Below are 12,897 nucleotides of genomic sequence, written 5' to 3'. Positions count from 1 at the left end.
GCCATCTTACACCAAATCATGCTTTATTCTGCCTCCGGCATATTAGAAATGGGGAATTCTCACTCCATCTGGTAATAATATTTGAGAAATAGAACAGACAGCTAATTAGCCTAAGAGTGAACACAGAGCCAAGTGGTAACTTCCCACAGCATTGGCTAGAGCGTCGACGCTGGCAGCAGCAGGAGCCGCGGGCGGGGCGAGCCAGTCAGAGTCCTCCAGGAAGCCAAAGGCGAGCCGTGCAGTGGGTCTTCTGTTCCTCCTCCCTCCTCTTCTTCTTTCTCGTTCCCGGACAAAGCTGCAGCGGTCACCGCCGCCACCGCCACCCTGCCCCTTCGTTTCCCCCCCACCCCTCACCGTGCAGCCTGCCTCAGAACCTCACCACTGAACGGAGAGCCATGTCAGCCAGCAGCCTCTTGGAGCAGAGACCTAAGAGCCAAGACACTAAAGTACAAAATGGATCAGTCCATCAGAAAGATGGGTTAAATGATGATGATAATTTTTGACCCACAGCATTCACGTAACCACTTGGGAGGGCAATACAGCCAAGTGGCGAGGGCAGTTTTGCTATGCTCTGCACTCAATCTGATACTGAGGGATTCAGTAGAACAACAAGATGCTCCTTAACAGACTATCACCTTTCCAAGTGGTAACACATACACATTGTGGAAAGTTCAGACTTGGATAAATGATTTGTACTCAGATTACTTGCAGTCTCCTGGCCTTTTCATTCACAGGTTTGCATATTTAATGGAATTTTAAATCTGTGCACTGCCACTAGGTTTTATTCTGGCTGTACGTTTGGGGGCTGGACTCGATGGCCTTATAGGCCCCTTCCAACTCTACTATTCTATGATTCTATTTATTTATTCATTTATTTATTGCATTTCTATACCGCCCAATAGCCGAAGCTCTTATTGTATCTTTAAGCTTTTATATTGTTTTATGCTGTATTTCTGGTTTTAATTTTTGTGAACCACCCAGAGAGCTTCAGCTATTGGGCGGTATAGAAATGTAATAAATAAATAGGAAACAGCTTGCTAGCAAATTTCCAATTTCATACCGTCAGCATTTTAAAAGCTTGTATTTTATTAGGCATGGGCTGCTACTGCCAATGGTTTCAGTTTGGCAAATCTAGTCATTTCTTTTCCTCCATAGGTCACAGTGACATCAACTTTAGCATAGTTTTATATGACTAACTACAAATGATTAACATTTCTACTGCCACCTGTCATCAGGCTACCCAACTTGTACTGCTTACTTTAAGGTTGTAAAAAAATAACTAGAAAAATGGTTGTGGCAGAAGACAGTTCTCCTGGCAACCAGATAGGGAACCTTTTGTAAAGTGAAAGACTAATTCTGTCCACTTGAATGCCACAGATGGGGTTGACAAGGCAACTGCTTAGGAACCAGATTTCTCTTTCCTATAGCATGACTCTAGACTTGTCATTACAAGCCATTTGTTTTTATGGAGAGCAGTCCATAAAATGGTCCCTACTGTATGAGAGTAGGGGACCCTACTTTATGGTCACCTGTAAGCCCATGGGCATAGAGAGAGGGGAGGTGGCTTCCTACATATTGGCTCCCAGCAATATACTGACAGTCAGGGCCTCTGGCTCCCACCAAATCCAGCAGGGGTTGCAGGCTGCACATCTGCAGTGCCCTCATGCTGCAAGAGAACTTTGGCAACAGAGGTCTGGGTATAAAGGGAAGAGAACGGAATTTGGTTTGAGTCTTCCAAGACCACTTTCTCATTGTATTTGCTACACAAGACCATTGCGCCTACCTCATGGATGTTCTTCCTTTGTAGTCCATGGGTCATATACTCCAACAATGCCCATCAGGGCAAAATTCTCACTAACTAAACATTCACTGATTAGCTCATCAGGGAAGACTTATGATTTTACAGTTTAAAATGAACAATAAACGGCCAGCATACCATTACCAGCAAGAGGCACTGTTTTCGAAATCCCCTCTGTGGAACTGCCACCCCACTGATCTCACTTCATTGAGCAATACAACATTGAAATACTCAATAATTCTTGAGTCAGGCGCATTTTCCAGGGCACAGCAGACAACTTCCTGTTTTCTAATCCCCAGTCCTTTCTTCCCATATACAATATCTCCATGTGGCTGATTGTTCTTTCTTTCCATCCATACATTGAAATATTCAACCTATTCTTCCAAATTATACACTTCTCCACTGAATATTTGATTTTCACAATGAGCAGGTGACAACACAGATAATCCAAATACTGTATTTCTTCAATTCTAAGACGTACTTTTTTCCCATATAAACATCTCTAAAAACGGGGTGCATCTTAGAATCGCGGGTGCGTTTATTATTTCTTAGAATCAAAGCTTTTTTTCTGTTGGTGGTACTGAAATTAGTGTGTGTCTTACAATCGATGGCATCTTAGAATCGAAGAAATACGGTAGGTTTTTTTTTTCTGTGTAGAGGTGAAAGAGAAAGATTATAATGGTCTTCCTGCAGAAGATAAAGCATTTATGTGTGAGAGTTACCTGACCAGCAAAGATTGCCTATGGGCCCAAATAATTCTTTACTCATTAGAAAGGGATGCAAGTAACCCATCTTTTTTTAGAAGGCCAGATACATTAACTTGACAGTTCATAATCCATTTGACCTTATTCATTTATGTTTTACGCATTTATACAGTACTTTTAAAATTTAAAAACCCTTGGAGCATATCTGTAGTCACATGAACTCAAGCTAGAAACTGCCTTTTGTTTCACAATTAAGCCGCATGTAATATGAAGCCATGCTTTGTATACAGACGGTCCCTAGGCAGCATCTCAAGGTAAGGCTGAGAGAGACCTCTGCCTGAAATCTCGGAGAGCCACTGCCAGTTAGTGTTAGCAATACTGGGCTAGGTGGTTCCTATCAATGCTTCCTATGACCTATTCTTGCTTAACTAACTTACATTTAAAAATTAAATGACCAGATGCTCTACAAGTTGTGGAATGCTACCTTAGAGGGTCAGTTGCTTCTGCCAAATCTGTAAGTCTCCAACCTTTTCAAAGGGCTGGCTTAGGAAAGTGAAAATTTAACTGTTGTGTGTCTATGGGGCAAGCACACAAACTGCAGAAAAAAACAGCCCATTAATAAAGTGGCATTGTTTTGAAAGTCAAGATTAGCAAGAACAGAAGATAGCAGGTGGAACTAAACAAAGAAAATAGCCAATACTGTTGTGCACACTGAAGGCTCAGTTCAAGGCAGCCACAAAGAGACAAGCATGAAAAAGATGAACCCTCTGTAAGTCCTGCAGGCTCATGACAAGTTCACTTGAAACCAAACAACGCTTCCAGCCAGCCACTCTAATGAGAGTTCCTCTTGTTGCCATGTCTGTCCAAGACAGCTGCAGATATGCTAAGCATGTAGCTCCTTGGCACGTAACTGCACTGGCAAAAATCAAGTAAGATCCACCAGAGGTGTGTGTGGCGTTACACCCCACAAGTCAGTTCCCTAATGTATGTCTGGGATTGTAAATCTATTGTGTTTAGAATGCTGACCTGAGTGGAGATTGAACATCTTAGGAGGGGGGAGGAGGACATATAAGGGAATGACTGAGGGGATAGGAGGTGTTTTTTAAAGTACTTTGGTTCGAGGAAGAATTAGAGGATCAGGGTAAAGAGGGTTGTCTTTTGGGTGTCGTGTGCAGATAGTCAGTTGGTATAAATTAAACAATCCTGATAATAAAGAAAGTTCAAGAGTGAAGGTGTGAGAGAAAGGAAAGTGTGTATGAGAAGAGGGAAAGGATTGGATGAGAGGTTTTAACAAAGGTCTGAAAAGTTTTATTATGAAACTAAGTTTATGAACATTGAAATACATTTTTATTCAGTTTGTTAAACTACCACAAAAATCCCACATGTCTCCTTGGCATTTTTCATCTGCAGTTATATACATATAACACCCGTTCTGACATTAATTCACCATCAGCATATATAATTCACAGCGCATTATTTTATTCCTGAAATTATTCCTGTTTAACCCCTTTCTCCACATAGTTTGTAGAAAGGTGTTGTTTGTCCCTCACCTCAGGCTCATAAAGTGGTGGCGCTTAGCTTGAGCAGGAAATATCCGCGGACAGGTCTGTTGTAAAAAGCCTGTGTCGTGACACAGTGTGAGCCCACATTTTTATCTCCCTAGAAAAATATCACAAAAGAATTACACACAAAGGCTGGTTAACTGGATGAAGTCAGATGTATAAGCACAGTGGGAGTGTTTAGTGGGACAATGACAAAATACCCTGAATTTGGGATAGGAGAAATTAGACCCATTCTATATACAGCTCAGACTTTTTACATCCTACACCCACCTGCCCATGCCATTTTAGCATCTGTCCACCTGACCATAATTCCACCCTACACCTACAGAGCTCTATCCTACAAAAGGTATGTCCAAGGGAGATGGGATAGTTTTATGGCAGCATTGGGCTGAAGATAGATCTGGATCTACTTGTCGATCTCTCAGTGATTTACAGTAAATCAGCAAGGATTTCTGATTTACAAGTATTTAACAATAGCAGCAATAAGGTAACACACACACCTGAAATATACAGCTGAAATGAAGACAGCTTGGGGTAATCAGGAATGGATTTGAGTATGGAATGACTGTGAGTTCCTTTCAGTTCCAGTACTGAAAGCAGATTCCTGGGTCAAGAATCCTTTAATTCTAAGTATATGTTTTTGGCACCAGGCTCCATTTGGGTGATCTTGGTGTTCTGGTAGAAAACAAAGTAGATCCACAAGCCTGAAGTTAGCCCAGCTTGTTCTGTGATGCACTTGTCAGTCTAGGGAATGGCACAGAGCTTAAGTCAGACTACTGCTTTATGTTATGATACCACCTATGAATGTTTCTTCTCTAAAAGACTCCTAGTCAAATATGGGCAAGAAATTCAGCAAGCATGAGACACTTACAATCCTGTCGGTGGCATCCATTTCTCTTTGTTTACTCCAAAGAGGAGCTGATGACACATAGCAACAAAGAGTGGTACACATGCAAAAAATAAATAAATAGAAGGGCTGTTGAATATTGACAATTGTATAAAGATGCTCTCCACAAGCTACTGAAAGCAAGGGCGATTTGTGCTACATTAGCTAAAAATCCTGAGCCTGAAACTTTGAAGCATATTAAGATTTTTAGATCTGGCAGTCGAGATAAAGACAGAATCAAGATGGATCTATATATTTATTAATTACATTTCTATACCACCCAACAGCCAAAGATTTGTTTTAAATTTTATATATATATATTATATAAAATTATTATTGTTGTTGTATTTTTATCCCAAGGAACCATACACACAAATATTATACATGTTATAATCCATTGGCACAAAATGTGGTCTTTCCAGGAAGCTGCTAAAAATGATGTAATCAGCAACCCCTAAGAAAATCAATCATAGAGTAATTTAAAGTTTCAAAAAGGGAATTAACAAGCCAACAGAGCAGAGCTCCCTTAATCCAGTTCTGAGCAATCTATTCTGCACAAAAGATCATGATAGCTAACTTAGATACTACCTGAAGGGCTGTTACAGATTTCAGCTAAACATTAGGTGAAACTTCCCACTGGTGAGAGCTGTTACAGTAAAACAGGCTGCCTTTGGAGGTGGCAGCTCGCTTTCCCTGGAGGAAAGCAGAAGCTAGACAGCCATCTGTCAAGGAAGCTTTAGTTGCATCCTGCATTGTAGGTACTGCACTAAGCAGGGGATTAGACTAGATGACCTCAAAGGTCCTTTCCAACTCTAAGATTCTCTGGTTATAGGACAAATATATCACAGTTCTGAGGAGTGTAGTTATTTCCAATAAATATATTAGGCATCACAGGGGAGAAGAGATAGAACTGCTACAACAGAAGACAGAAACAGTACTAGGCTAGAATGCCCAGCACTGCTGCATTCTCCTATCTGCTGCTACAGTTTGCCCTCATACAGAAGTCAGTGGATGAATGAAAGGCTTCGGTTTCTGCCAACCACACAAAGTTCCTCCTGCCAGACTGGCTGTGGCTCTACTATTTCCCCACTGGGGCAGACAAAGAAGAAGAGGTACAGCAAGAATTTGTAACTGAGGGATGGCCTTGTGCCAGGGCCTCTGTACGTACTAGATGAATTATACCAATGGACAAGCACAGGAGCCGAGTTTGGAATTCACAGAACTCCAAAGTTTCTAACCGCAGAAACTCAAAAAGCTTGCAATTACTTTTAAGTATCAATATTTTCCCTTAAACCCACTAAACTGTAGTCTGAACTAGAACTCTTCCCATTTTTAGCAACATACCATGCCTCACCCATCCCAACTCAAATTTAGAACGCACCACCAAAAGTCTGTAGCGCATATATAAAATAGCAGATGAAGAGAAGGTTCCAAGTGGCTTGTCCCATTCAGATAAACTCACACGAGGAGCAGCTGCACTGACATACTGAAGAACGGTTACAACAGTGCAGCAGCATGGTCATTTTTTAAAACTTCAACATATAAAAAAAATTACAGGTGTTGATGTAACAAAAACTTGAAAGACAAGGAATGGAAGGAAGTGAGAAGGCTGCAATGAATTACTTGCTTCAAGTTACATCTTAGAAGACACCCCTTGTAAGGATTGCCGCAGACCTGGCAGATATAGCTTGGAAGATGCAACTGGAGCCACAATATAGAGCAAATGTAACTTGCATCTCCAGCTAGAATACACATCTATTTTTGAAGCATATAAAAAAATAGAATTGCTCCAGGACATCCAATCTCATGTAGCATGCTTGATCACATAGTGGCTCAGTTCAGACAACACATTTCTCAAAAGTGGTTTTATAACTCTATGGTGGATTTTACAACACCGTTGAGAAATGCGTTGTCTGGCAGGAAAACTTCCTGCAATGATGGAAGTTTTTTTGGAAAACACTCCATGCAGAATATCTATGCTGTGCAGAAAAGAGTTCCTGCACAATGGTTCTGTGGCAGGCTCCGTGGAGTTTTCCATTGGCTTGAGTTGACTTTTCCCTCCAGCTACAGAGTTCCCTGGCAAGAGCGGCGAAAGGAACGAGCGACACTCTAGGAGAACTGCTGGGATTGTTTTTTCACAGCAATGGCTGGTGGGATACCATTGAGAGGACCGGGGGGGGGGGGGAGGAAAGAGGGCGGAGGAACTGTCAATGATGGATTTTACTGAACTCCATGGTAGCCCACAGTCACACAACGGTGGAGTTAGAACATGTTTGGTGGGGAGTATCCCTTAGAAACTCAATCACTGAATGGAGTTTTCACACAGCGTTGACTAATGTGTTGTTTGAACTGAGTCAGTATCTACTGTGAAAGCATTTGGGGCTTTAATGAATTTTAATTAAGACCTAACAAACACTTATGATTAATGGGAAGGTTTAGGCAGTTAGCACATGAGGCCAGATCAGAGCCCTGATATGTAACCTTGGAATAACACCTGTAGCCCATCAGTGTCCAGTGAAGTACCCAACCCTTCCTACTTTTTTTTTTAATGTAACAAAATTTCTTACTGGTAGCTGGGATCACTTCAAAGCAAAGTGAGGGCCTCTAACTGCTCCCATTTCTTTTCCCATGAATGACTCTGGGTCACATGTAGGGCTCAGAGACATTCTTAAGAAATGAAGATGGAAGGTGGCTACAGGCTGATGCTTTGAACTGCAGCGTGCTCATTTTGTGGTGGTGCACAAGGCAGTTTCTCAAATTACCAAATGTGTCCATGGGCCCAAAAATGTTGCCTTCTCCTGTCATAGCATATCAGTCACTTCAGAAAACTGCAAATTGGTTATCACAAGTACAGAACTCCACGCTCTTAAAGAATAGCTAAAGGAGACAATTTGACTGCCTGGAAAAGCAGAATGAGATAAAAACATGGATTGAAAAGAATATTCCAAACGTATGCCTCAGGATTTGTGTGTTCATACACTGCTTTATTTCCATCATGTAAAAATCTGTTCAAACTACTGAGAGGTACAATGACAATTGTCTCAAGAGAAAAAGTGCAATTTATAGTATTTGCACACTAGACTTTTTTACAGAAAAAATTCAAGAGGACAGTTATCATAACTAATAGTGGTTTATAGGTCAAACTAGAACTTCCGACTAGTATAATTTGGAATATTAGCAGCAGAGGGCAAATAGTAAAGGAGAGCTATTGCCCATGCTGCTTCTGAGCTTCCCAGATACATCTAGATGACCACTTAAGAAACAGATTCTGGACTAAATGGCTCTTCAGTTAGAGCTAGTAGGGCTTGTACATTTTTAACTAGAAGGAATGATGGTTTTTGTAACTTATAAGTCTGCAAAAAAGTACTTCAATTTCATACAATGTATATACAAAGTGATAACTAACTTCATACAATATTCAAGCCATATGGAAATGATTGCATCTCTACATGTAACCTTTTACAAAAATGAAACCAAAGAAAGACTAAATAACAAATTTACAGCCTTCACTATTTCATTTGTATTCCACTTATCTAAATAAAACATAATCAAAGTGGCAAACAAACATGAGTATTAATACTATATAATCTGTGTGTCTTAGAGGTTACCATATTAGACTAGGACTCAGAAGATTTGGGTTCTAATCTCCCCTCAGAGAACCTTACTGGGTGAATTTGAACCAGTCACTCCCTCAATCTAAACACAGAGTTGATGAGAGTAAAAAATGCATCCCAACACGAGCTCCTTGGAAGAAAGGTGGGTTGTGTGCAGGTATAAATAAAATAAAGCTGTAACACAATTATAATAGCAAAAACAATTACACTCTGTACTCTGATCAAAATTTTACAGAACCATGTACTCATTTATCTGCTTATATTGTCTGAGTAGAAAATTGGTATTTTAAAATGATATTTATTTATTACATTTTTATACCGCCCAATAGCCGAAGCTCTCTGGGCGGTTCACAAAAATTAAAATCATAATAAAACAACCAACAGGTTGCGAAATGATGCAAAATTTATGTTATAAATTGCTTCAAGACTGTATAGATTCCTTTGGAAGTTTCACAAATAGTTATTTCAGACTAGGTAAAGATGGGTCAATTCTGAGCTAGGTCAGCAGTCTGTTTATCACCACCTTGGCCTTTGCACCATATACACTGACATATCTAATACACATTGCATTGTGCATTATTACAAGTATGCAAGGCCTTCTCTACATTACTTAGGATATATTCCAAATTGAAATATACAAGTACTTGGATTGAGAAAAATCCCAAGATCTAATAAGCAGGAGTAAAATCTACAAAGTCTTCCTTTGGTTGGCGATATCAAAAGCTTCACAAACTAGAGCTCTGCATCAGATAAGAACAGGCAGTTAAATCTCAAAGATGCCAAGCCAGCATTTTGCCTTCATTTTATCAATACTTAGTCAGTACTAACATCTGTCCTGAAATCCACATAAATGGCTTGCAAAAGAGCTTGTTGCATACTGAAATCCACATATCCCTTCATATGGCTACGCTATTCACCCTAAACACACAAAGGAAGAATCTTTCTCCACAAAAACACTAAACAAGGCTTAAATATGAATTGATTTCCTTTCAAACATCTCTAAAGTGAAAGACTGATGCAAAGTGGATTACAAAGATGGCAGAAGATTTAAAACTATGCTTTAAAACTATGTTTTGGATATCAGCATAAAACTTGCTTTAAAACTATGTTTTGGATATCAGCATATATCTATGTATTAATATAACCCCACCCCACTATAATGGTGGTTACAAATACTTATTATTGCATCTGGAAACAAACCTTTACAATCCTAATTGATGGGAAGCCAGAATTGTATTATTATTATTATTATTATTATTATTATTATTATTATTAACATTTCTTGGTTGCCTTTCAGGACAGGAGCCCTCACAAGGTGACTTACAACAATAAAATACATAAAGTATTAAAAACAATAAAATATTAAAAATATTAAAACCGCAATTAAAACAATAAAACCAACAACAAAACTAGCAGGAACAACAACAGCAGCAATAATAAGAACAGCAATAACAATACCCATCATGCGAAGGGCGTTCAATCAGATGATGACCAATGGCAATGTTTGAACATATGCTACCTTATTACTGGAGTCAGACCATTGATTTCCTTTCCATTTTACCTAGTATAGTTTACTGACATTCTCAGACTATGGCCAGGTTACTGTGGGTGAATTTCCCTGTGCGGCTTCTTGTCACAGCTGTGGCCAGCATTATGAATATTTGAGGCACAACAGGGGTGCCATGTAGCTTCTCATTATGCACGAACCTGGAAAGGGAGAGTTGCTGCGATGGTTGACAAGCCACCTGCACCCCTAAACCCAACCATGGTTTACAGGTGTCTTGCCAACCACCCTAACAACCCACACTCGCCAGGTTTGCACATGATGAAAAGCCACCGTGGTAGGGGCTTCAATTGCCAACCTGGCATTGCAACCCACCATGGTTAATAAGCCACATTGGGCTATGGTCACTCCCTCTCACCCTAGCCATCCAAAAACCTTTTTAGCTGGGGATACCTCCCAGAGTGCAGGACACGGAATAACGGGCTCAAGTTAAAGGAAGCCAGATTCCAGCAGGACATCAGGAAAAACTTCCTGACTGTTAAAGCAGTATGACAATGGAACCAGTTCCCTAGGGAGGTTGTGGGCTCTCCCACACTAGAGGCATTCAAGAAGCAGCTGGACAACCATCTGTCAGGGATGCTTTAGGGTGGATTCCTGTATTGAGCAGGGGGTTGGACTCGATGGCCTTGTAGGCCCCTTCCAACTCTGCTATTCTATGATTCTATGAACAGAGTCTAGGCCCTTCGACATACACAGCAGGTGCACCATGACTGAACGATGGTTCTATCTCTCTGGAATGTTATGATTACCCATAAAAAAAAGAGTGAGAAACTTCAATTTTGGACCTCATTTGGGAAAGACCAAGGCCTGGTCTCCTAAAGAGTAAGTAGGCATAAAGGGAGGGAAAGGGAATGATTTGCTATGGTAAATGTTTAGATTACTAAAATTACTTGGTGGGTTGTTTTTCTGTAACAAACCATGTTTAAGTCTGAAAACAAGTATTTAAGCAGAATTGTCAGCCTTTTCACCTAATTCTACCCCCAAGTAAAGTCACAGAAATTGAGGGTGTATGAATCAGCATGGATATTATTAATAGTAAACGTATAACATGTATATATAGTATTCTTCAAAACCTCCTGCAGGTATGAAACAATACAGAGAAGTCTCAGAAATCCTCACATCCCCAGGAGTGGAGAGATTCCGATCCTAGCGGACCTTTTTATGGTGCTAGATCATGGGGGCAATACATGGCACAACTGAAGAAACGCATGTTGCCTTTCCCAAGATAGCCAATCTTTCCTTCCACTATGGAAAATGCACCATGACCAAACCCTTGCACAATCCTGTATCTGAAAGCCAGTTCACAAAACCATTAATTGCTTTTACAAGGTACAAAAAAAAATACACCATACTCTTAATGAATGTGTCTACCCTCGTGTGTGTGGTTGTTGGTTTTTATCAGATTCTGGCCCTTACATTGACTTCAACGCAGATGAGAAATACACATATTTTCCTGTGAAACAGGTATAGCAAGGGTCATGGTGGGTATCCAAAATGGAGCCTAAACACAACTGCAGAATTGGAGAGATTGAGTTCACCAAGAGGTAACATGTGTTTTTTTCTATAACCAAGAGGTACCATGATTTATTTGCACACCCATGTGGTACCAAGATTTTTTTTTTAAAGTAAAGATTTATCTACTCCCTGCAGGGCAAGAAACTGAGAGGTATACAAAGAAAGTGAGAAAAACATTGGGGACACAAAGGTTATTAATTCTGAAATTAATCATTGTCGGCTCTACAAGGAAACTAGGAAGCTGAGGAAAGGTTATATTTCAATTGGATCTAGATTTTTACCCTAGTGGCAAGAATCTGGCCCTGTTCTTTCTTGGAGGTGGAAAATAATAAGATTCCCCCTTTGTGCCAGGGTCTGTGACCCTTCCCTTTGAAGAATGTAGAGAGGAAAAATTGGATTTTGGGGAACCAGCAACTAAACTCCAGGAGAACGTTCAATAACCCTGGATAGGAGGGTGGGGAGCAGAATGGGACAAGTGGTTTTCCCATCATTCTGTGATGGCTTTATTATTTATTTATTTAGAGTATTTTTATCCCACACCTAAGCCAAAAAGGCTCCCAGAGTGGCTTACAATACATCAGTAAAGAAGACAGTCCCTGCCTTAAAGCTTACATTCTAAAAAAAAAGACATGACACACGAGGAAAAGGGAATGGGGAGGGAAGAAGAGAAAAATAAATTAAGGAGATTGTTTAGCAGGACTGATAGGAAGGCCCTGCCCCCCCTCCCCATCTCCCAGTGGAGGGCAAACCAACAGCTCCTTCTACCCCGCAGGGACAAAATGACAGTTAGCGGGGGGGGGGGGGGTGTGTCCAACTGAAGAAGGCCCAGATGTTTGCAGCTGGTCTCTGGCCATGGTACAGAGAATGCCAGAGAGGCTCTCCAAAGTCTCAAGATTGAAAACAGATTCATACGTGGATTGGGAGTGGCTTGACAACCGCACCTTCCCCAATCCGAATCAAAACCGGGTCTCCCCCACCCGCCACTATAGGAAGAGCACAAAGGAGGCCGGAGTTGTAGTCCAAAGGGCCTCGCTAACAGCTTTTATTGGAGGGGTGTAGGATAAAGCAGAGAAGGTCCAGTGGCGGGGCTGAAGAGGAGGAGACTGGTTCCCTCCATCACTGGATGGATTTGGGAGGATTCTTGGCCAGGGTAGGGGAAGAGAGAAATTATTATTATTATTATTATTATTATTATTATTATTATTATTATTATATTTATTTGTATCCCGCCTTTTGCCCAATGCTGGGCCTCAA

General features: G+C 40.6%; 1 protein-coding gene across 2 annotated transcripts in view; it reads right to left on the bottom strand.

Moving 5' to 3' along the window:
• The window catches only part of RAB6A (RAB6A, member RAS oncogene family), an 84,802-nt gene that overhangs the window by 71,094 nt on the left and 811 nt on the right, over positions 1-12,897 (bottom strand). The window lies entirely within an intron of this gene.

The sequence above is a fragment of the Elgaria multicarinata genome, chromosome 5 (genome assembly GCF_023053635.1).
Source record: "Elgaria multicarinata webbii isolate HBS135686 ecotype San Diego chromosome 5, rElgMul1.1.pri, whole genome shotgun sequence".
NCBI classification, from domain to species: Eukaryota; Metazoa; Chordata; class Lepidosauria; order Squamata; family Anguidae; genus Elgaria; species Elgaria multicarinata.
The sequence above is the reverse complement of the archived record's forward strand: the minus strand, read 5'-3'. Positions and strand labels throughout refer to the sequence as shown.